Source organism: Taudactylus pleione, unplaced genomic scaffold (assembly GCF_031769625.1).
Source record: "Taudactylus pleione unplaced genomic scaffold, aTauple2 ptg000016l, whole genome shotgun sequence".
NCBI lineage: Eukaryota > Metazoa > Chordata > Amphibia > Anura > Myobatrachidae > Taudactylus > Taudactylus pleione.
The window spans coordinates 16,309,388-16,333,518 of NW_028284418.1; the positions used below are offsets into that span (position 1 = coordinate 16,309,388).

At 33.1% G+C, this 24,131-nt stretch overlaps 15 non-coding genes across 15 annotated transcripts; all 15 read right to left on the reverse strand.

The window, feature by feature from the left end:
- Positions 1-1,105: 1,105 nt before the first annotated feature.
- On the reverse strand, positions 1,106-1,187 carry TRNAL-AAG (transfer RNA leucine (anticodon AAG)). The gene has a single exon. It is a non-coding gene; the product is annotated as a tRNA-Leu (tRNA).
- A 1,333-nt stretch (positions 1,188-2,520) lies between these two features.
- Positions 2,521-2,602, reverse strand: TRNAL-AAG (transfer RNA leucine (anticodon AAG)). Its single transcript has one exon. It is a non-coding gene; the product is annotated as a tRNA-Leu (tRNA).
- Positions 2,603-3,944: 1,342 nt separating this feature from the next.
- Positions 3,945-4,026, reverse strand: TRNAL-AAG (transfer RNA leucine (anticodon AAG)). The gene has a single exon. It is a non-coding gene; the product is annotated as a tRNA-Leu (tRNA).
- A 1,341-nt stretch (positions 4,027-5,367) lies between these two features.
- On the reverse strand, positions 5,368-5,449 carry TRNAL-AAG (transfer RNA leucine (anticodon AAG)). Its single transcript has one exon. It is a non-coding gene; the product is annotated as a tRNA-Leu (tRNA).
- Positions 5,450-6,790: 1,341 nt separating this feature from the next.
- On the reverse strand, positions 6,791-6,872 carry TRNAL-AAG (transfer RNA leucine (anticodon AAG)). Its single transcript has one exon. It is a non-coding gene; the product is annotated as a tRNA-Leu (tRNA).
- A 1,341-nt stretch (positions 6,873-8,213) lies between these two features.
- Positions 8,214-8,295, reverse strand: TRNAL-AAG (transfer RNA leucine (anticodon AAG)). Its single transcript has one exon. It is a non-coding gene; the product is annotated as a tRNA-Leu (tRNA).
- A 1,341-nt stretch (positions 8,296-9,636) lies between these two features.
- Positions 9,637-9,718, reverse strand: TRNAL-AAG (transfer RNA leucine (anticodon AAG)). The gene has a single exon. It is a non-coding gene; the product is annotated as a tRNA-Leu (tRNA).
- Positions 9,719-11,059: 1,341 nt separating this feature from the next.
- Positions 11,060-11,141, reverse strand: TRNAL-AAG (transfer RNA leucine (anticodon AAG)). Its single transcript has one exon. It is a non-coding gene; the product is annotated as a tRNA-Leu (tRNA).
- A 1,341-nt stretch (positions 11,142-12,482) lies between these two features.
- On the reverse strand, positions 12,483-12,564 carry TRNAL-AAG (transfer RNA leucine (anticodon AAG)). The gene has a single exon. It is a non-coding gene; the product is annotated as a tRNA-Leu (tRNA).
- A 1,341-nt stretch (positions 12,565-13,905) lies between these two features.
- TRNAL-AAG (transfer RNA leucine (anticodon AAG)) lies at positions 13,906-13,987 on the reverse strand. Its single transcript has one exon. It is a non-coding gene; the product is annotated as a tRNA-Leu (tRNA).
- A 1,341-nt stretch (positions 13,988-15,328) lies between these two features.
- On the reverse strand, positions 15,329-15,410 carry TRNAL-AAG (transfer RNA leucine (anticodon AAG)). The gene has a single exon. It is a non-coding gene; the product is annotated as a tRNA-Leu (tRNA).
- Positions 15,411-18,175: 2,765 nt separating this feature from the next.
- On the reverse strand, positions 18,176-18,257 carry TRNAL-AAG (transfer RNA leucine (anticodon AAG)). The gene has a single exon. It is a non-coding gene; the product is annotated as a tRNA-Leu (tRNA).
- A 2,776-nt stretch (positions 18,258-21,033) lies between these two features.
- Positions 21,034-21,115, reverse strand: TRNAL-AAG (transfer RNA leucine (anticodon AAG)). Its single transcript has one exon. It is a non-coding gene; the product is annotated as a tRNA-Leu (tRNA).
- A 1,341-nt stretch (positions 21,116-22,456) lies between these two features.
- TRNAL-AAG (transfer RNA leucine (anticodon AAG)) lies at positions 22,457-22,538 on the reverse strand. The gene has a single exon. It is a non-coding gene; the product is annotated as a tRNA-Leu (tRNA).
- Positions 22,539-23,879: 1,341 nt separating this feature from the next.
- Positions 23,880-23,961, reverse strand: TRNAL-AAG (transfer RNA leucine (anticodon AAG)). Its single transcript has one exon. It is a non-coding gene; the product is annotated as a tRNA-Leu (tRNA).
- Between the last annotated feature and the right edge of the window lie 170 nt (positions 23,962-24,131).

Sequence of the window (24,131 nt, forward strand, 5' to 3'; positions counted from 1 at the left end):
ATAATTAATTCATGCAAAATTAAACTTTGAATATCTTTACTGTTAGCAGATATCATTATTTTAAAGGTTTGAGAAGACTGTTGCAACTATGATGAACGGTTTAGAACTCGGTGACTAATGCAGGATACTATCACCATCCTTTTTCAGTTGGTTAATATCTGATCAATCATGAATTGATGATAAATTGTTTTGAACTACTGCATGTGACAGCTTAAGGTGTGCTTCCACCAACCAAATGTAGCTTCTTTTATACCTTATCTACTTTAGGAAACCACTTTGATATAAGTCACTGGATCTTCTCCTTTTCAGTTGGTTAATATCTGATCAATCATCAGTTGATGATAAATTGTTTTAAACTACTGCATGTGACAGCTTAAGGTGTGCTTCCACCAACCAAGTTTAGCTTCTTTTATACCTTATCTACTTTAGGAAACCACTTTAATATATATCACTGGATCTTCTCCTTGGAGAATAAATATGGCAGCAGTGGGATTTGATTCCAACGGCTTGAATAGCTCTGTCATCCTACAACCTGCTGTACACTTTAAAATATTTTAGCTCTCATATCTGGAATGTCATTCAAAACTTTACCCAAAGTCAGGAAAAGCTGAGATAAAATGCAAAAGAAGCCAGGTACATTTAACAAGTAATGATTATTTTTTACTTCAAATTTCCTTCATTTAGCGCAACTGATGTATCCAAACAACTTTGAAGTATTATTCAAATGCCTAAAATAGACAGCTGTGAGATTAAAATCCAGAGTGATAGAAAAGTAAGAGAAATCGGAATATAAATCCATCAATTTATACCAATGAGTCACGTTGCCAACATTTCCATCTCTAATTGTATGATAAGACAACTCAGTAATTAAATATTAGTTATGATATTACTTCTAATTACTTCATGCCAACTTAATTTTGGCTCATCTTGACTGTTAGCAGATAACATTTTTAAAACATTTGGGAAGTCTCTTGTAACAATGATGAACTGTTGAGTAGCTAGAGGAATCTTTCACCAACAAATTTCAGCTGGGTAATATCCTATCTAATGGAAAAAAAGAATCACTTTGACATCAATAACTGGCCTACTCTTTGTATAATATATATGGCAGCAGTGGGATTTGAACCCACACCTCCGAAGAGACTGGAGCCTTAATCCAGCGCCTTAGACCGCTCGGCCATGCTACCACATGTGCATATCATTAGGATAGCTCACAGATCTAGAACATCAAAATTAAAGGGTTTTTTGTTTTAAAGTATTAATTGAAAAGATGTCAGCAAAGGTTAAAAGAAAGTTCATTATTAAACAGAAAATCGATGAGAAATTAATATTTTTTATTGAATTGCATTTTGTTTATTTTCATTGAAATAACAAAAGAAATTGAGATGCATGAAGTAGTAAAATATTAGTTCTGATAGGGCACATAATTAGTTCATGCAAAATTAAAATTTGAATATCTTTACTGTTAGCAGATATCATTATTTTAAAGGTTTGAGAAGACTGTTGCAACTATGATGAACTGTTTAGAACTCGGTGACTAATGCAGGATACTATCACCATCCTTTTTCAGTTGGTTAATATCTGATCAATCATGAATTGATGATAAATTGTTTTGAACTACTGCATGTGACAGCTTAAGGTGTGCTTCCACCAACCAAATGTAGCTTCTTTCATACCTTATATACTTTAGGAAACCACTTTGATATAAGTCACTGGATCTTCTCCTTTTCAGTTGGTTAATATCTGATCAATCATCAGTTGATGATAAATTGTTTTAAACTACTGCATGTGACAGCTTAAGGTGTGCTTCCACCAACCAAATTTAGCTTCTTTTATACCTTATCTACTTTAGGAAACCACTTTGGTATATATCACTGGATCTTCTCCTTGGAGAATAAATATGGCAGCAGTGGGATTTGATTCCAGTGGCTTGAATAGCTCTGTCATCCTACAACCTGCTGTACACTTTAAAATATTTTAGCTCTCATATCTGGAATGTCATTCAAAACTTTACCCAAAGTCAGGAAAAGCTGAGATAAAATGCAAAAGAAGCCAGGTACATTTAACAAGTAATGATTATACTTGACTTCAAATTTCCTTCATTTAGCGCAACTGATGAATCCAAACAACTTTGAAGTATTATTCAAATGCCTAAAATAGACAGCTGTGAGATTAAAATCCAGAGTGAAGGGAAAGTTAGAGAAATCGGAATATAAATCCATCAATTTATACCAATGAGTCACGTTGCCAACATTTCCATCTCTAATTGTATGATAAGACAACTCAGTAATTAAATATTAGTTATGATATTACTTCTAATTACTTCATGCCAACTTAATTTTGGCTCATCTTGACTGTTAGCAGATAACATTTTTAAAACATTTGGGAAGTCTCTTGTAACAATGATGAACTGTTGAGTAGCTAGAGGAATCTTCCACCAACAAATTTCAGCTTCCTTTCTAATGGAAAAAAAGAATCAGTTTGACATCAATAACTGGCCTACTCTTTGTATAATAAATATGGCAGCAGAGGGATTTGAACCCACGCCTCCGAAGAGACTGGAGCCTTAATCCAGCGCCTTAGACCGCTCGGCCATGCTACCACATGTGCTTATGATTAGGATAGCTCACAGATCTAGAACATCAAAATTAAAGGGTTTTTTGTTTTAAAGTATTAATTGAAAAGATGTCAGCAAAGGTTAAAAGAAAGTTCATTATTAAACATAAAATCGATGAGAAATTCATATTTTTTTATTGAATTGCATTTTGTTTATTTTCATTGAAATAACAAAAGAAATTGAGATGCATGAAGTAGTAAAATATTAGTTCTGATAGGGCACATAATTAATTCATGCAAAATTAAACTTTGAATATCTTTACTGTTAGCAGATATCATTATTTTAAAGGTTTGAGAAGACTGTTGCAACTATGATGAACGGTTTAGAACTCGGTGACTAATGCAGGATACTATCACCATCCTTTTTCAGTTGGTTAATATCTGATCAATCATGAATTGATGATAAATTGTTTTGAACTACTGCATGTGACAGCTTAAGGTGTGCTTCCACCAACCAAATGTAGCTTCTTTTATACCTTATCTACTTTAGGAAACCACTTTGATATAAGTCACTGGATCTTCTCCTTTTCAGTTGGTTAATATCTGATCAATCATCAGTTGATGATAAATTGTTTTAAACTACTGCATGTGACAGCTTAAGGTGTGCTTCCACCAACCAAGTTTAGCTTCTTTTATACCTTATCTACTTTAGGAAACCACTTTAATATATATCACTGGATCTTCTCCTTGGAGAATAAATATGGCAGCAGTGGGATTTGATTCCAACGGCTTGAATAGCTCTGTCATCCTACAACCTGCTGTACACTTTAAAATATTTTAGCTCTCATATCTGGAATGTCATTCAAAACTTTACCCAAAGTCAGGAAAAGCTGAGATAAAATGCAAAAGAAGCCAGGTACATTTAACAAGTAATGATTATTTTTTACTTCAAATTTCCTTCATTTAGCGCAACTGATGTATCCAAACAACTTTGAAGTATTATTCAAATGCCTAAAATAGACAGCTGTGAGATTAAAATCCAGAGTGATAGAAAAGTAAGAGAAATCGGAATATAAATCCATCAATTTATACCAATGAGTCACGTTGCCAACATTTCCATCTCTAATTGTATGATAAGACAACTCAGTAATTAAATATTAGTTATGATATTACTTCTAATTACTTCATGCCAACTTAATTTTGGCTCATCTTGACTGTTAGCAGATAACATTTTTAAAACATTTGGGAAGTCTCTTGTAACAATGATGAACTGTTGAGTAGCTAGAGGAATCTTTCACCAACAAATTTCAGCTGGGTAATATCCTATCTAATGGAAAAAAAGAATCACTTTGACATCAATAACTGGCCTACTCTTTGTATAATATATATGGCAGCAGTGGGATTTGAACCCACGCCTCCGAAGAGACTGGAGCCTTAATCCAGCGCCTTAGACCGCTCGGCCATGCTACCACATGTGCATATCATTAGGATAGCTCACAGATCTAGAACATCAAAATTAAAGGGTTTTTTGTTTTAAAGTATTAATTGAAAAGATGTCAGCAAAGGTTAAAAGAAAGTTCATTATTAAACATAAAATCGATGAGAAATTCATATTTTTTATTGAATTGCATTTTGTTTATTTTCATTGAAATAACAAAAGAAATTGAGATGCATGAAGTAGTAAAATATTAGTTCTGATAGCGCACATAATTAGTTCATGCAAAATTAAAATTTGAATATCTTTACTGTTAGCAGATATCATTATTTTAAAGGTTTGAGAAGACTGTTGCAACTATGATGAACTGTTTAGAACTCGGTGACTAATGCAGGATACTATCACCATCCTTTTTCAGTTGGTTAATATCTGATCAATCATGAATTGATGATAAATTGTTTTGAACTACTGCATGTGACAGCTTAAGGTGTGCTTCCACCAACCAAATGTAGCTTCTTTCATACCTTATATACTTTAGGAAACCACTTTGATATAAGTCACTGGATCTTCTCCTTTTCAGTTGGTTAATATCTGATCAATCATCAGTTGATGATAAATTGTTTTAAACTACTGCATGTGATAGCTTAAGGTGTGCTTCCACCAACCAAATTTAGCTTCTTTTATACCTTATCTACTTTAGGAAACCACTTTGGTATATATCACTGGATCTTCTCCTTGGAGAATAAATATGGCAGCAGTGGGATTTGATTCCAGTGGCTTGAATAGCTCTGTCATCCTACAACCTGCTGTACACTTTAAAATATTTTAGCTCTCATATCTGGAATGTCATTCAAAACTTTACCCAAAGTCAGGAAAAGCTGAGATAAAATGCAAAAGAAGCCAGGTACATTTAACAAGTAATGATTATACTTGACTTCAAATTTCCTTCATTTAGCGCAACTGATGAATCCAAACAACTTTGAAGTATTATTCAAATGCCTAAAATAGACAGCTGTGAGATTAAAATCCAGAGTGAAGGGAAAGTTAGAGAAATCGGAATATAAATCCATCAATTTATACCAATGAATCACGTTGCCAACATTTCCATCTCTAATTGTATGATAAGACAACTCAGTAATTAAATATTAGTTATGATATTACTTCTAATTACTTCATGCCAACTTAATTTTGGCTCATCTTGACTGTTAGCAGATAACATTTTTAAAACATTTGGGAAGTCTCTTGTAACAATGATGAACTGTTGAGTAGCTAGAGGAATCTTCCACCAACAAATTTCAGCTGGGTAATATCCTTTCTAATGGAAAAAAAGAATCAGTTTGACATCAATAACTGGCCTACTCTTTGTATAATAAATATGGCAGCAGAGGGATTTGAACCCACGCCTCCAAAGAGACTGGAGCCTTAATCCAGCGCCTTAGACCGCTCGGCCATGCTACCACATGTGCTTATGATTAGGATAGCTCACTGATCTAGAACATCAAAATTAAAGGGTTTTTTGTTTTAAAGTATTAATTGAAAAGATGTCAGCAAAGGTTAAAAGAAAGTTCATTATTAAACATAAAATCGATGAGAAATTCATATTTTTTATTGAATTGCATTTTGTTTATTTTCATTGAAATAACAAAAGAAATTGAGATGCATGAAGTAGTAAAATATTAGTTCTGATAGGGCACATAATTAATTCATGCAAAATTAAACTTTGAATATCTTTACTGTTAGCAGATATCATTATTTTAAAGGTTTGAGAAGACTGTTGCAACTATGATGAACGGTTTAGAACTCGGTGACTAATGCAGGATACTATCACCATCCTTTTTCAGTTGGTTAATATCTGATCAATCATGAATTGATGATAAATTGTTTTGAACTACTGCATGTGACAGCTTAAGGTGTGCTTCCACCAACCAAATGTAGCTTCTTTTATACCTTATCTACTTTAGCAAACCACTTTGATATAAGTCACTGGATCTTCTCCTTTTCAGTTGGTTAATATCTGATCAATCATCAGTTGATGATAAATTGTTTTAAACTACTGCATGTGACAGCTTAAGGTGTGCTTCCACCAACCAAGTTTAGCTTCTTTTATACCTTATCTACTTTAGGAAACCACTTTAATATATATCACTGGATCTTCTCCTTGGAGAATAAATATGGCAGCAGTGGGATTTGATTCCAGTGGCTTGAATAGCTCTGTCATCCTACAACCTGCTGTACACTTTAAAATATTTTAGCTCTCATATCTGGAATGTCATTCAAAACTTTACCCAAAGTCAGGAAAAGCTGAGATAAAATGCAAAAGAAGCCAGGTACATTTAACAAGTAATGATTATTTTTTACTTCAAATTTCCTTCATTTAGCGCAACTGATGTATCCAAACAACTTTGAAGTATTATTCAAATGCCTAAAATAGACAGCTGTGAGATTAAAATCCAGAGTGATAGAAAAGTTAGAGAAATCGGAATATAAATCCATCAATTTATACCAATGAGTCACGTTGCCAACATTTCCATCTCTAATTGTATGATAAGACAACTCAGTAATTAAATATTAGTTATGATATTACTTCTAATTACTTCATGCCAACTTAATTTTGGCTCATCTTGACTGTTAGCAGATAACATTTTTAAAACATTTGGGAAGTCTCTTGTAACAATAATTAACTGTTGAGTAGCTAGAGGAATCTTTCACCAACAAATTTCAGCTGGGTAATATCCTTTCTAATGGAAAAAAAGAATCACTTTGACATCAATAACTGGCCTACTCTTTGTATAATAAATATGGCAGCAGTGGGATTTGAACCCACGTCTCCGAAGAGACTGGAGCCTTAATCCAGCGCCTTAGACCGCTCGGCCATGCTACCACATGTGCATATCATTAGGATAGCTCACAGATCTAGAACATCAAAATTAAAGGGTTTTTTGTTTTAAAGTATTAATTGAAAAGATGTCAGCAAAGGTTAAAAGAAAGTTCATTATTAAACAGAAAATCGATGAGAAATTAATATTTTTTATTGAATTGCATTTTGTTTATTTTCATTGAAATAACAAAAGAAATTGAGATGCATGAAGTAGTAAAATATTAGTTCTGATAGGGCACATAATTAGTTCATGCAAAATTAAAATTTGAATATCTTTACTGTTAGCAGATATCATTATTTTAAAGGTTTGAGAAGACTGTTGCAACTATGATGAACTGTTTAGAACTCGGTGACTAATGCAGGATACTATCACCATCCTTTTTCAGTTGGTTAATATCTGATCAATCATGAATTGATGATAAATTGTTTTGAACTACTGCATGTGACAGCTTAAGGTGTGCTTCCACCAACCAAATGTAGCTTCTTTTATACCTTATCTACTTTAGGAAACCACTTTGATATAAGTCACTGGATCTTCTCCTTTTCAGTTGGTTAATATCTGATCAATCATCAGTTGATGATAAATTGTTTTAAACTACTGCATGTGACAGCTTAAGGTGTGCTTCCACCAACCAAGTTTAGCTTCTTTTATACCTTATCTACTTTAGGAAACCACTTTAATATATATCACTGGATCTTCTCCTTGGAGAATAAATATGGCAGCAGTGGGATTTGATTCCAACGGCTTGAATAGCTCTGTCATCCTACAACCTGCTGTACACTTTAAAATATTTTAGCTCTCATATCTGGAATGTCATTCAAAACTTTACCCAAAGTCAGGAAAAGCTGAGATAAAATGCAAAAGAAGCCAGGTACATTTAACAAGTAATGATTATTTTTTACTTCAAATTTCCTTCATTTAGCGCAACTGATGTATCCAAACAACTTTGAAGTATTATTCAAATGCCTAAAATAGACAGCTGTGAGATTAAAATCCAGAGTGATAGAAAAGTAAGAGAAATCGGAATATAAATCCATCAATTTATACCAATGAGTCACGTTGCCAACATTTCCATCTCTAATTGTATGATAAGACAACTCAGTAATTAAATATTAGTTATGATATTACTTCTAATTACTTCATGCCAACTTAATTTTGGCTCATCTTGACTGTTAGCAGATAACATTTTTAAAACATTTGGGAAGTCTCTTGTAACAATGATGAACTGTTGAGTAGCTAGAGGAATCTTTCACCAACAAATTTCAGCTGGGTAATATCCTATCTAATGGAAAAAAAGAATCACTTTGACATCAATAACTGGCCTACTCTTTGTATAATATATATGGCAGCAGTGGGATTTGAACCCACACCTCCGAAGAGACTGGAGCCTTAATCCAGCGCCTTAGACCGCTCGGCCATGCTACCACATGTGCATATCATTAGGATAGCTCACAGATCTAGAACATCAAAATTAAAGGGTTTTTTGTTTTAAAGTATTAATTGAAAAGATGTCAGCAAAGGTTAAAAGAAAGTTCATTATTAAACAGAAAATCGATGAGAAATTAATATTTTTTATTGAATTGCATTTTGTTTATTTTCATTGAAATAACAAAAGAAATTGAGATGCATGAAGTAGTAAAATATTAGTTCTGATAGGGCACATAATTAGTTCATGCAAAATTAAAATTTGAATATCTTTACTGTTAGCAGATATCATTATTTTAAAGGTTTGAGAAGACTGTTGCAACTATGATGAACTGTTTAGAACTCGGTGACTAATGCAGGATACTATCACCATCCTTTTTCAGTTGGTTAATATCTGATCAATCATGAATTGATGATAAATTGTTTTGAACTACTGCATGTGACAGCTTAAGGTGTGCTTCCACCAACCAAATGTAGCTTCTTTCATACCTTATATACTTTAGGAAACCACTTTGATATAAGTCACTGGATCTTCTCCTTTTCAGTTGGTTAATATCTGATCAATCATCAGTTGATGATAAATTGTTTTAAACTACTGCATGTGATAGCTTAAGGTGTGCTTCCACCAACCAAATTTAGCTTCTTTTATACCTTATCTACTTTAGGAAACCACTTTGGTATATATCACTGGATCTTCTCCTTGGAGAATAAATATGGCAGCAGTGGGATTTGATTCCAGTGGCTTGAATAGCTCTGTCATCCTACAACCTGCTGTACACTTTAAAATATTTTAGCTCTCATATCTGGAATGTCATTCAAAACTTTACCCAAAGTCAGGAAAAGCTGAGATAAAATGCAAAAGAAGCCAGGTACATTTAACAAGTAATGATTATACTTGACTTCAAATTTCCTTCATTTAGCGCAACTGATGAATCCAAACAACTTTGAAGTATTATTCAAATGCCTAAAATAGACAGCTGTGAGATTAAAATCCAGAGTGAAGGGAAAGTTAGAGAAATCGGAATATAAATCCATCAATTTATACCAATGAATCACGTTGCCAACATTTCCATCTCTAATTGTATGATAAGACAACTCAGTAATTAAATATTAGTTATGATATTACTTCTAATTACTTCATGCCAACTTAATTTTGGCTCATCTTGACTGTTAGCAGATAACATTTTTAAAACATTTGGGAAGTCTCTTGTAACAATGATGAACTGTTGAGTAGCTAGAGGAATCTTCCACCAACAAATTTCAGCTGGGTAATATCCTTTCTAATGGAAAAAAAGAATCAGTTTGACATCAATAACTGGCCTACTCTTTGTATAATAAATATGGCAGCAGAGGGATTTGAACCCACGCCTCCGAAGAGACTGGAGCCTTAATCCAGCGCCTTAGACCGCTCGGCCATGCTACCACATGTGCTTATGATTAGGATAGCTCACTGATCTAGAACATCAAAATTAAAGGGTTTTTTGTTTTAAAGTATTAGTTGAAAAGATGTCAGCAAAGGTTAAAAGAAAGTTCATTATTAAACATAAAATCGATGAGAAATTCATATTTTTTATTGAATTGCATTTTGTTTATTTTCATTGAAATAACAAAAGAAATTGAGATGCATGAAGTAGTAAAATATTAGTTCTGATAGGGCACATAATTAATTCATGCAAAATTAAACTTTGAATATCTTTACTGTTAGCAGATATCATTATTTTAAAGGTTTGAGAAGACTGTTGCAACTATGATGAACGGTTTAGAACTCGGTGACTAATGCAGGATACTATCACCATCCTTTTTCAGTTGGTTAATATCTGATCAATCATGAATTGATGATAAATTGTTTTGAACTACTGCATGTGACAGCTTAAGGTGTGCTTCCACCAACCAAATGTAGCTTCTTTTATACCTTATCTACTTTAGCAAACCACTTTGATATAAGTCACTGGATCTTCTCCTTTTCAGTTGGTTAATATCTGATCAATCATCAGTTGATGATAAATTGTTTTAAACTACTGCATGTGACAGCTTAAGGTGTGCTTCCACCAACCAAGTTTAGCTTCTTTTATACCTTATCTACTTTAGGAAACCACTTTAATATATATCACTGGATCTTCTCCTTGGAGAATAAATATGGCAGCAGTGGGATTTGATTCCAGTGGCTTGAATAGCTCTGTCATCCTACAACCTGCTGTACACTTTAAAATATTTTAGCTCTCATATCTGGAATGTCATTCAAAACTTTACCCAAAGTCAGGAAAAGCTGAGATAAAATGCAAAAGAAGCCAGGTACATTTAACAAGTAATGATTATTTTTTACTTCAAATTTCCTTCATTTAGCGCAACTGATGTATCCAAACAACTTTGAAGTATTATTCAAATGCCTAAAATAGACAGCTGTGAGATTAAAATCCAGAGTGATAGAAAAGTTAGAGAAATCGGAATATAAATCCATCAATTTATACCAATGAGTCACGTTGCCAACATTTCCATCTCTAATTGTATGATAAGACAACTCAGTAATTAAATATTAGTTATGATATTACTTCTAATTACTTCATGCCAACTTAATTTTGGCTCATCTTGACTGTTAGCAGATAACATTTTTAAAACATTTGGGAAGTCTCTTGTAACAATAATTAACTGTTGAGTAGCTAGAGGAATCTTTCACCAACAAATTTCAGCTGGGTAATATCCTTTCTAATGGAAAAAAAGAATCACTTTGACATCAATAACTGGCCTACTCTTTGTATAATAAATATGGCAGCAGTGGGATTTGAACCCACGTCTCCGAAGAGACTGGAGCCTTAATCCAGCGCCTTAGACCGCTCGGCCATGCTACCACATGTGCATATCATTAGGATAGCTCACAGATCTAGAACATCAAAATTAAAGGGTTTTTTGTTTTAAAGTATTAATTGAAAAGATGTCAGCAAAGGTTAAAAGAAAGTTCATTATTAAACAGAAAATCGATGAGAAATTAATATTTTTTATTGAATTGCATTTTGTTTATTTTCATTGAAATAACAAAAGAAATTGAGATGCATGAAGTAGTAAAATATTAGTTCTGATAGGGCACATAATTAGTTCATGCAAAATTAAAATTTGAATATCTTTACTGTTAGCAGATATCATTATTTTAAAGGTTTGAGAAGACTGTTGCAACTATGATGAACTGTTTAGAACTCGGTGACTAATGCAGGATACTATCACCATCCTTTTTCAGTTGGTTAATATCTGATCAATCATGAATTGATGATAAATTGTTTTGAACTACTGCATGTGACAGCTTAAGGTGTGCTTCCACCAACCAAATGTAGCTTCTTTCATACCTTATATACTTTAGGAAACCACTTTGATATAAGTCACTGGATCTTCTCCTTTTCAGTTGGTTAATATCTGATCAATCATCAGTTGATGATAAATTGTTTTAAACTACTGCATGTGACAGCTTAAGGTGTGCTTCCACCAACCAAATTTAGCTTCTTTTATACCTTATCTACTTTAGGAAACCACTTTGGTATATATCACTGGATCTTCTCCTTGGAGAATAAATATGGCAGCAGTGGGATTTGATTCCAGTGGCTTGAATAGCTCTGTCATCCTACAACCTGCTGTACACTTTAAAATATTTTAGCTCTCATATCTGGAATGTCATTCAAAATTTTACCCAAAGTCAGGAAAAGCTGAGATAAAATGCAAAAGAAGCCAGGTACATTTAACAAGTAATGATTATACTTGACTTCAAATTTCCTTCATTTAGCGCAACTGATGAATCCAAACAACTTTGAAGTATTATTCAAATGCCTAAAATAGAGAGCTGTGAGATTAAAATCCAGAGTGAAGGGAAAGTTAGAGAAATCGGAATATAAATCCATCAATTTATACCAATGAGTCACGTTGCCAACATTTCCATCTCTAATTGTATGATAAGACAACTCAGTAATTAAATATTAGTTATGATATTACTTCTAAATACTTCATGCCAACTTAATTTTGGCTCATCTTGACTGTTAGCAGATAACATTTTTAAAACATTTGGGAAGTCTCTTGTAACAATGATGAACTGTTGAGTAGCTAGAGGAATCTTCCACCAACAAATTTCAGCTGGGCAATATCCTTTCTAATGGAAAAAAAGAATCAGTTTGACATCAATAACTGGATTACTCTTTGTATAATAAATATGGCAGCAGAGGGATTTGAACCCACGCCTCCGAAGAGACTGGAGCCTTAATCCAGCGCCTTAGACCGCTCGGCCATGCTACCACATGTGCTTATGATTAGGATAGCTCACAGATCTAGAACATCAAAATTAAAGGGTTTTTTGTTTTAAAGTATTAATTGAAAAGATGTCAGCAAAGGTTAAAAGAAAGTTCATTATTAAACATAAAATCGATGAGAAATTCATATTTTTTATTGAATTGCATTTTGTTTATTTTCATTGAAATAACAAAAGAAATTGAGATGCATGAAGTAGTAAAATATTAGTTCTGATAGGGCACATAATTAATTCATGCAAAATTAAACTTTGAATATCTTTACTGTTAGCAGATATCATTATTTTAAAGGTTTGAGAAGACTGTTGCAACTATGATGAACGGTTTAGAACTCGGTGACTAATGCAGGATACTATCACCATCCTTTTTCAGTTGGTTAATATCTGATCAATCATGAATTGATGATAAATTGTTTTGAACTACTGCATGTGACAGCTTAAGGTGTGCTTCCACCAACCAAATGTAGCTTCTTTCATACCTTATATACTTTAGGAAACCACTTTGATATAAGTCACTGGATCTTCTCCTTTTCAGTTGGTTAATATCTGATCAATCATCAGTTGATGATAAATTGTTTTAAACTACTGCATGTGACAGCTTAAGGTGTGCTTCCACCAACCAAATTTAGCTTCTTTTATACCTTATCTACTTTAGGAAACCACTTTGGTATATATCACTGGATCTTCTCCTTGGAGAATAAATATGGCAGCAGTGGGATTTGATTCCAGTGGCTTGAATAGCTCTGTCATCCTACAACCTGCTGTACACTTTAAAATATTTTAGCTCTCATATCTGGAATGTCATTCAAAATTTTACCCAAAGTCAGGAAAAGCTGAGATAAAATGCAAAAGAAGCCAGGTACATTTAACAAGTAATGATTATACTTGACTTCAAATTTCCTTCATTTAGCGCAACTGATGAATCCAAACAACTTTGAAGTATTATTCAAATGCCTAAAATAGAGAGCTGTGAGATTAAAATCCAGAGTGAAGGGAAAGTTAGAGAAATCGGAATATAAATCCATCAATTTATACCAATGAGTCACGTTGCCAACATTTCCATCTCTAATTGTATGATAAGACAACTCAGTAATTAAATATTAGTTATGATATTACTTCTAAATACTTCATGCCAACTTAATTTTGGCTCATCTTGACTGTTAGCAGATAACATTTTTAAAACATTTGGGAAGTCTCTTGTAACAATGATGAACTGTTGAGTAGCTAGAGGAATCTTCCACCAACAAATTTCAGCTGGGCAATATCCTTTCTAATGGAAAAAAAGAATCAGTTTGACATCAATAACTGGATTACTCTTTGTATAATAAATATGGCAGCAGAGGGATTTGAACCCACGCCTCCGAAGAGACTGGAGCCTTAATCCAGCGCCTTAGACCGCTCGGCCATGCTACCACATGTGCTTATGATTAGGATAGCTCACAGATCTAGAACATCAAAATTAAAGGGTTTTTTGTTTTAAAGTATTAATTGAAAAGATGTCAGCAAAGGTTAAAAGAAAGTTCATTATTAAACATAAAATCGATGAGAAATTCATATTTTTTATTGAATTGCATTTTGTTTATTTTCATTGAAATAACAAAAGAAATTGAGATGCATGAAGTAGTAAAATATTAGTTCTGATAGGGCACATAATTAATTCATGCAAAATTAAACTTTGAATATCTTTACTGTTAGCAGATATCATTATTTTAAAGGTTTGAGAAGACTGTTGCAACTATGATGAACGGTTTAGAACTCGGTGACTAATGCAGGATACTATCACCATCCTTTTTCAGTTGGTTAATATCTGATCAATCATGAATTGATGATAAATTGTTTTGAACTACTGCATGTGACAGCTTAAGGTGTGCTTCCACCAACCAAATGTAGCTTCTTTTATACCTTATCTACTTTAGGAAACCACTTTGATATAAGTCACTGGATCTTCTCCTTTTCAGTTGGTTAATATCTGATCAATCATCAGTTGATGATAAATTGTTTTAAACTACTGCATGTGACAGCTTAAGGTGTGCTTCCACCAACCAAGTTTAGCTTCTTTTATACCTTATCTACTTTAGGAAACCACTTTAATATATATCACTGGATCTTCTCCTTGGAGAATAAATATGGCAGCAGTGGGATTTGATTCCAACGGCTTGAATAGCTCTGTCATCCTACAACCTGCTGTACACTTTAAAATATTTTAGCTCTCATATCTGGAATGTCATTCAAAACTTTACCCAAAGTCAGGAAAAGCTGAGATAAAATGCAAAAGAAGCCAGGTACATTTAACAAGTAATGATTATTTTTTACTTCAAATTTCCTTCATTTAGCGCAACTGATGTATCCAAACAACTTTGAAGTATTAGTCAAATGCCTAAAATAGACAGCTGTGAGATTAAAATCCAGAGTGATAGAAAAGTTAGAGAAATCGGAATATAAATCCATCAATTTATACCAATGAGTCACGTTGCCAACATTTCCATCTCTAATTGTATGATAAGACAACTCAGTAATTAAATATTAGTTATGATATTACTTCTAATTACTTCATGCCAACTTAATTTTGGCTCATCTTGACTGTTAGCAGATAACATTTTTAAAACATTTGGGAAGTCTCTTGTAACAATAATTAACTGTTGAGTAGCTAGAGGAATCTTTCACCAACAAATTTCAGCTGGGTAATATCCTTTCTAATGGAAAAAAAGAATCACTTTGACATCAATAACTGGCCTACTCTTTGTATAATAAATATGGCAGCAGTGGGATTTGAACCCACGTCTCCGAAGAGACTGGAGCCTTAATCCAGCGCCTTAGACCGCTCGGCCATGCTACCACATGTGCATATCATTAGGATAGCTCACAGATCTAGAACATCAAAATTAAAGGGTTTTTTGTTTTAAAGTATTAATTGAAAAGATGTCAGCAAAGGTTAAAAGAAAGTTCATTATTAAACAGAAAATCGATGAGAAATTAATATTTTTTATTGAATTGCATTTTGTTTATTTTCATTGAAATAACAAAAGAAATTGAGATGCATGAAGTAGTAAAATATTAGTTCTGATAGGGCACATAATTAGTTCATGCAAAATTAAAATTTGAATATCTTTACTGTTAGCAGATATCATTATTTTAAAGGTTTGAGAAGACTGTTGCAACTATGATGAACTGTTTAGAACTCGGTGACTAATGCAGGATACTATCACCATCCTTTTTCAGTTGGTTAATATCTGATCAATCATGAATTGATGATAAATTGTTTTGAACTACTGCATGTGACAGCTTAAGGTGTGCTTCCACCAACCAAATGTAGCTTCTTTCATACCTTATATACTTTAGGAAACCACTTTGATATAAGTCACTGGATCTTCTCCTTTTCAGTTGGTTAATATCTGATCAATCATCAGTTGATGATAAATTGTTTTAAACTACTGCATGTGACAGCTTAAGGTGTGCTTCCACCAACCAAATTTAGCTTCTTTTATACCTTATCTACTTTAGGAAACCACTTTGGTATATATCACTGGATCTTCTCCTTGGAGAATAAATATGGCAGCAGTGGGATTTGATTCCAGTGGCTTGAATAGCTCTGTCATCCTACAACCTGCTGTACACTTTAAAATATTTTAGCTCTCATATCTGGAATGTCATTCAAAACTTTACCCAAAGTCAGGAAAAGCTGAGATAAAATGCAAAAGAAGCCAGGTACATTTAACAAGTAATGATTATACTTGACTTCAAATTTCCTTCATTTAGCGCAACTGATGAATCCAAACAACTTTGAAGTATTATTCAAATGCCTAAAATAGACAGCTGTGGGATTAAAATCCAGAGTGAAGGGAAAGTTAGAGAAATCGGAATATAAATCCATCAATTTATACCAATGAGTCACGTTGCCAACATTTCCATCTCTAATTGTATGATAAGACAACTCAGTAATTAAATATTAGTTATGATATTACTTTTAATTACTTCATGCCAACTTAATTTTGGCTCATCTTGACTGGTAGCAGATAACATTTTTAAAACATTTGGGAAGTCTCTTGTAACAATGATGAACTGTTGAGTAGCTAGAGGAATCTTCCACCAACAAATTTCAGCTGGGTAATATCCTTTCTAATGGAAAAAAAGAATCAGTTTGACATCAATAACTGGCCTACTCTTTGTATAATAAATATGGCAGCAGAGGGATTTGAACCCACGCCTCCGAAGAGACTTGGAGCCTTAATCCAGCGCCTTAGACCGCTCGGCCATGCTACCACATGTGCTTATGATTAGGATAGCTCACAGATCTAGAACATCAAAATTAAAGGGTTTTTTGTTTTAAAGTATTAATTGAAAAGATGTCAGCAAAGGTTAAAAGAAAGTTCATTATTAAACAGAAAATCGATGAGAAATTCATATTTTTTATTGAATTGCATTTTGTTTATTTTCATTGAAATAACAAAAGAAATTGAGATGCATGAAGTAGTAAAATATTAGTTCTGATAGGGCACATAATTAATTCATGCAAAATTAAACTTTGAATATCTTTACTATTAGCAGATATCATTATTTTAAAGGTTTGAGAAGACTGTTGCAACTATGATGAACGGTTTAGAACTCGGTGACTAATGCAGGATACTATCACCATCCTTTTTCAGTTGGTTAATATCTGATCAATCATGAATTGATGATAAATTGTTTTGAACTACTGCATGTGACAGCTTAAGGTGTGCTTCCACCAACCAAATGTAGCTTCTTTTATACCTTATCTACTTTAGGAAACTACTTTGATATAAGTCACTGGATCTTCTCCTTTTCAGTTGGTTAATATCTGATCAATCATCAGTTGATGATAAATTGTTTTAAACTACTGCATGTGACAGCTTAAGGTGTGCTTCCACCAACCAAGTTTAGCTTCTTTTATACCTTATCTACTTTAGGAAACCACTTTAATATATATCACTGGATCTTCTCCTTGGAGAATAAATATGGCAGCAGTGGGATTTGATTCCAACGGCTTGAATAGCTCTGTCATCCTACAACCTGCTGTACACTTTAAAATATTTTAGCTCTCATATCTGGAATGTCATTCAAAACTTTACCCAAAGTCAGGAAAAGCTGAGATAAAATGCAAAAGAAGCCAGGTACATTTAACAAGTAATGATTATTTTTTACTTCAAATTTCCTTCATTTAGCGCAACTGATGTATCCAAACAACTTTGAAGTATTATTCAAATGCCTAAAATAGACAGCTGTGAGATTAAAATCCAGAGTGATAGAAAAGTTAGAGAAATTGGAATATAAATCCATCAATTTATACCAATGAGTCACGTTGCCAACATTTCCATCTCTAATTGTATGATAAGACAACTCAGTAATTAAATATTAGTTATGATATTACTTCTAATTACTTCATGCCAACTTAATTTTGGCTCATCTTGACTGTTAGCAGATAACATTTTTAAAACATTTGGGAAGTCTCTTGTAACAATAATTAACTGTTGAGTAGCTAGAGGAATCTTTCACCAACAAATTTCAGCTGGGTAATATCCTTTCTAATGGAAAAAAAGAATCACTTTGACATCAATAACTGGCCTACTCTTTGTATAAAAAATATGGCAGCAGTGGGATTTGAACCCACACCTCCGAAGAGACTGGAGCCTTAATCCAGCACCTTAGACCGCTCGGCCATGCTACCACATGTGCATATCATTAGGATAGCTCACAGATCTAGAACATCAAAATTAAAGGGTTTTTTGTTTTAAAGTATTAATTGAAAAGATGTCAGCAAAGGTTAAAAGAAAGTTCATTATTAAACAGAAAATCGATGAGAAATTAATATTTTTTATTGAATTGCATTTTGTTTATTTTCACTGAAATAACAAAAGAAATTGAGATGCATGAAGTTGGAAAAGTATTAGTTCTGATAGGGCACATAATTAATTCATGCAAAATTAAAATTTGAATATCTTTACTGTTAGCAGATATCATTATTTTAAAGGTTTGAGAAGACTGTTGCAACTATGATGAACTGTTTAGAACTCGGTGACTAATGCAGGATACTATCACCATCCTTTTTCAGTTGGTTAATATCTGATCAATCATGAATTGATGATAAATTGTTTTGAACTACTGCATGTGACAGCTTAAGGTGTGCTTCCACCAACCAAATGTAGCTTCTTTCATACCTTATATACTTTAGGAAACCACTTTGATATAAGTCACTGGATCTTCTCCTTTTCAGTTGGTTAATATCTGATCAATCATCAGTTGATGATAAATTGTTTTAAACTACTGCATGTGACAGCTTAAGGTGTGCTTCCACCAACCAAATTTAGCTTCTTTTATACCTTATCTACTTTAGGAAACCACTTTGGTATATATCACTGGATCTTCTCCTTGGAGAATAAATATGGCAGCAGTGGGATTTGATTCCAGTGGCTTGAATAGCTCTGTCATCCTACAACCTGCTGTACACTTTAAAATATTTTAGCTCTCATATCTGGAATGTCATTCAAAACTTTACCCAAAGTCAGGAAAAGCTGAGATAAAATGCAAAAGAAGCCAGGTACATTTAATAAGTAATGATTATATTTGACTTCAAATTTCTTTCATTTAGCGCAACTGATGAATCCAAACAACTTTGAAGTATTATTCAAATGCCTAAAATAGACAGTTGTGAGATTAAAATCCAGAGTGATAGGAAAGTTAGAGAAATCGGAATATAAATCCATCAATTTATACCAATGAGTCACGTTGCCAACATTTCCATCTCTAATTGTATGATAAGACAACTCAGTAATTAAATATTAGTTATGATATTACTTCTAAATACTTCATGCCAACTTAATTTTGGCTCATCTTGACTGTTAGCAGATAACATTTTTAAAACATTTGGGAAGTCTCTTGTAACAATGATGAACTGTTGAGTAGCTAGAGGAATCTTCCACCAACAAATTTCAGCTGGGTAATATCCTTTCTAATGGAAAAAAAGAATCAGTTTGACATCAATAACTGGCCTACTTTTTATATAACAAATATGGCAGCATAGGGATTTGAACCCACGCCTCCGAAGAGAGTGGAGCCTAAATCCAGCACCTTAGACCGCTCAGCCATGCTACCACATGTGCATATCATTAGGATAGCTCACAGATCTAGAACATCAAAATTAAAGGGTTTTTTGTTTTTAAGTATTAATTGAAAAGATGTCAGCAAAGGTTAAAAGAAAGTTCATTATTAAACATAAAATCGATGAGAAATTCATATTTTTTATTGAATTGCATTTTGTTTATTTTCATTGAAATAACAAAAGAAATTGAGATGCATTAAGTAGTAAAATATTAGTTCTGATAGGGCACATAATTAGTTCATGCAAAATTAAAATTTGAATATCTTTACTGTTAGCAGATATCATTATTTTAAAGGTTTGAGAAGACTGTTGCAACTATGATGAACTGTTTAGAACTCGGTGACTAATGCAGGATACTATCACCATCCTTTTTCAGTTGGTTAATATCTGATCAATCATGAATTGATGATAAATTGTTTTGAACTACTGCATGTGACAGCTTAAGGTGTGCTTCCACCAACCAAATGTAGCTTCTTTCATACCTTATATACTTTAGGAAACCACTTTGATATAAGTCACTGGATCTTCTCCTTTTCAGTTGGTTAATATCTGATCAATCATCAGTTGATGATAAATTGTTTTAAACTACTGCATGTGACAGCTTGAGGTGTGCTTCCACCAACCAAATTTAGCTTCTTTTATACCTTATCTACTTTAGGAAACCACTTTGGTATATATCACTGGATCTTCTCCTTGGAGAATAAATATGGCAGCAGTGGGATTTGATTCCAGTGGCTTGAATAGCTCTGTCATCCTACAACCTGCTGTACACTTTAAAATATTTTAGCTCTCATATCTGGAATGTCATTCAAAACTTTACCCAAAGTCAGGAAAAGCTGAGATAAAATGCAAAAGAAGCCAGATACATTTAACAAGTAATGATTATATTTGACTTCAAATTTCCTTCATTTAGCGCAACTGATGTATCCAAACAACTTTGAAGTATTATTCAAATGCCTAATATAGACAGCTGTGAGATTAAAATACAGAGTGATAGAAAAGTTAGAGAAATCAGAATATAAATCCATCAATTTATACCAATGAGTCACGTTGCCAACATTTCCATCTCTAATTGTATGATAAGACAACTCAGTAATTAAATATTAGTTATGATATTACTTCTAATTACTTCATGCCAACTTAATTTTGGCTCATCTTGACTGTAGCAGATAACATTTTTAAAACATTTGGGAAGTCTCTTGTAACAATAATGAACTGTTGAGTAGCTAGAGGAATCTTTCACCAACAAATTTCAGCTGATTCAACTGATTCTTTTTTTCCTTTCTAATGGAAAAAAAGAATCAGTTTGACATCAATAACTGGCCTACTCTTTGTATAATAAACATGGCAGCAGTGGGATTTGAACCCACGACTCCGAGAAGACTGGAGCCTTAATCCAGCACCTTAGACCACTCGGCCATGCTACCACATGTGCTTATCATTAGGATAGCTCACAGATCTAGAACATCAAAATTAAAGGGTTTTTTGTTTTTAAGTATTAATTGAAAAGATGTCAGCAAAGGTTAAAAGAAAGTTCATTATTAAACATAAAATCGATGAGAATTTCATATTTTTTATTGAATTGCATTTTGTTTATTTTCATTGAAATAACAAAAGAAATTGAGATGCATGAAGTAGTAAAATATTAGTTCTGATAGGGCACATAATTAATTCATGCAAAATTAAAATTTGAATATCTTTACTGTTAGCAGATATCATTATTTTAAAGGTTTGAGAAGACTGTTGCAACTATGATGAACGGTTTAGAACTCGGTGACTAATGCAGGATACTATCACCATCCTTTTTCAGTTGGTTAATATCTGATCAATCATGAATTGATGATAAATTGTTTTGAACTACTGCATGTGACAGCTTAAGGTGTGCTTCCACCAACCAAATGTAGCTTCTTTTATACCTTATCTACTTTAGGAAACCACTTTGATATAAGTCACTGGATCTTCTCCTTTTCAGTTGGTTAATATCTGATCAATCATCAGTTTATGATAAATTGTTTTAAACTACTGCATGTGACAGCTTAAGGTGTGCTTCCACCAACCAAATTTAGCTTCTTTTATACCTTATCTACTTTAGGAAACCACTTTGATATATATCACTGGATCTTCTCCTTGGAGAATAAATATGGCAGCAGTGGGATTTGATTCCAACGGCTTGAATAGCTCTGTCATCCTACAACCTGCTGTACACTTTAAAATATTTTAGCTCTCATATCTGGAATGTCATTCAAAACTTTACCCAAAGTCAGGAAAAGCTGAGATAAAATGCAAAAGAAGCCAGGTACATTTAACAAGTAATGATTATTTTTTACTTCAAATTTCCTTCATTTAGCGCAACTGATGTATCCAAACAACTTTGAAGTATTATTCAAATGCCTAAAATAGACAGCTGTGAGATTAAAATCCAGAGTGATAGAAAAGTTAGAGAAATCGGAATATAAATCCATCAATTTATACCAATGAGTCACGTTGCCAACATTTCCATCTCTAATTGTATGATAAGACAACTCAGTAATAAAATATTAGTTATGATATTACTTCTAATTACTTCATGCCAACTTAATTTTGGCTCATCTTGACTGTTAGCAGATAACATTTTTAAAACATTTGGGAAGTCTCTTGTAACAATGATGAACTGTTGAGTAGCTAGAGGAATCTTCCACCAACAAATTTCAGCTGGGCAATATCCTTTCTAATGGAAAAAAAGAATCAGTTTGACATCAATAACTGGCCTACTCTTTGTATAATAAATATGGCAGCAGAGGGATTTGAACCCACGCCTCCGAAGAGACTGGAGCCTTAATCCAGCGCCTTAGACCGCTCGGCCATGCTACCACATGTGCTTATGATTAGGATAGCTCACAGATCTAGAACATCAAAATTAAAGGGTTTTTTGTTTTAAAGTATTAATTGAAAAGATGTCAGCAAAGGTTAAAAGAAAGTTCATTATTAAACATAAAATCGATGAGAAATTCATATTTTTTATTGAATTGCATTTTGTTTATTTTCATTGAAATAACAAAAGAAATTGAGATGCATGAAGTAGTAAAATATTAGTTCTGATAGGGCACATAATTAATTCATGCAAAATTAAACTTTGAATATCTTTACTGTTAGCAGATATCATTATTTTAAAGGTTTGAGAAGACTGTTGCAACTATGATGAACGGTTTAGAACTCGGTGACTAATGCAGGATACTATCACCATCCTTTTTCAGTTGGTTAATATCTGATCAATCATGAATTGATGATAAATTGTTTTGAACTACTGCATGTGACAGCTTAAGGTGTGCTTCCACCAACCAAATGTAGCTTCTTTTATACCTTATCTACTTTAGGAAACCACTTTGATATAAGTCACTGGATCTTCTCCTTTTCAGTTGGTTAATATCTGATCAATCATCAGTTGATGATAAATTGTTTTAAACTACTGCATGTGACAGCTTAAGGTGTGCTTCCACCCACCAAGTTTAGCTTCTTTTATACCTTATCTACTTTAGGAAACCACTTTAATATATATCACTGGATCTTCTCCTTGGAGAATAAATATGGCAGCAGTGGGATTTGATTCCAACGGCTTGAATAGCTCTGTCATCCTACAACCTGCTGTACACTTTAAAATATTTTAGCTCTCATATCTGGAATGTCATTCAAAACTTTACCCAAAGTCAGGAAAAGCTGAGATAAAATGCAAAAGAAGCCAGGTACATTTAACAAGTAATGATTATTTTTTACTTCAAATTTCCTTCATTTAGCGCAACTGATGTATCCAAACAACTTTGAAGTATTATTCAAATGCCTAAAATAGACAGCTGTGAGATTAAAATCCAGAGTGATAGAAAAGTTAGAGAAATCGGAATATAAATCCATCAATTTATACCAATGAGTCACGTTGCCAACATTTCCATCTCTAATTGTATGATAAGACAACTCAGTAATTAAATATTAGTTATGATATTACTTCTAATTACTTCATGCCAACTTAATTTTGGCTCATCTTGACTGTTAGCAGATAACATTTTTAAAACATTTGGGAAGTCTCTTGTAACAATAATTAACTGTTGAGTAGCTAGAGGAATCTTTCACCAACAAATTTCAGCTGGGTAATATCCTTTCTAATGGAAAAAAAGAATCACTTTGACATCAATAACTGGCCTACTCTTTGTATAATAAATATGGCAGCAGTGGGATTTGAACCCACACCTCCGAAGAGACTGGAGCCTTAATCCAGCGCCTTAGACCGCTCGGCCATGCTACCACATGTGCTTATGATTAGGATAGCTCACAGATCTAGAACATCAAAATTAAAGGGTTTTTTGTTTTAAAGTATTAATTGAAAAGATGTCAGCAAAGGTTAAAAGAAAGTTCATTATTAAACATAAAATCGATGAGAAATTCATATTTTTTATTGAATTGCATTTTGTTTAT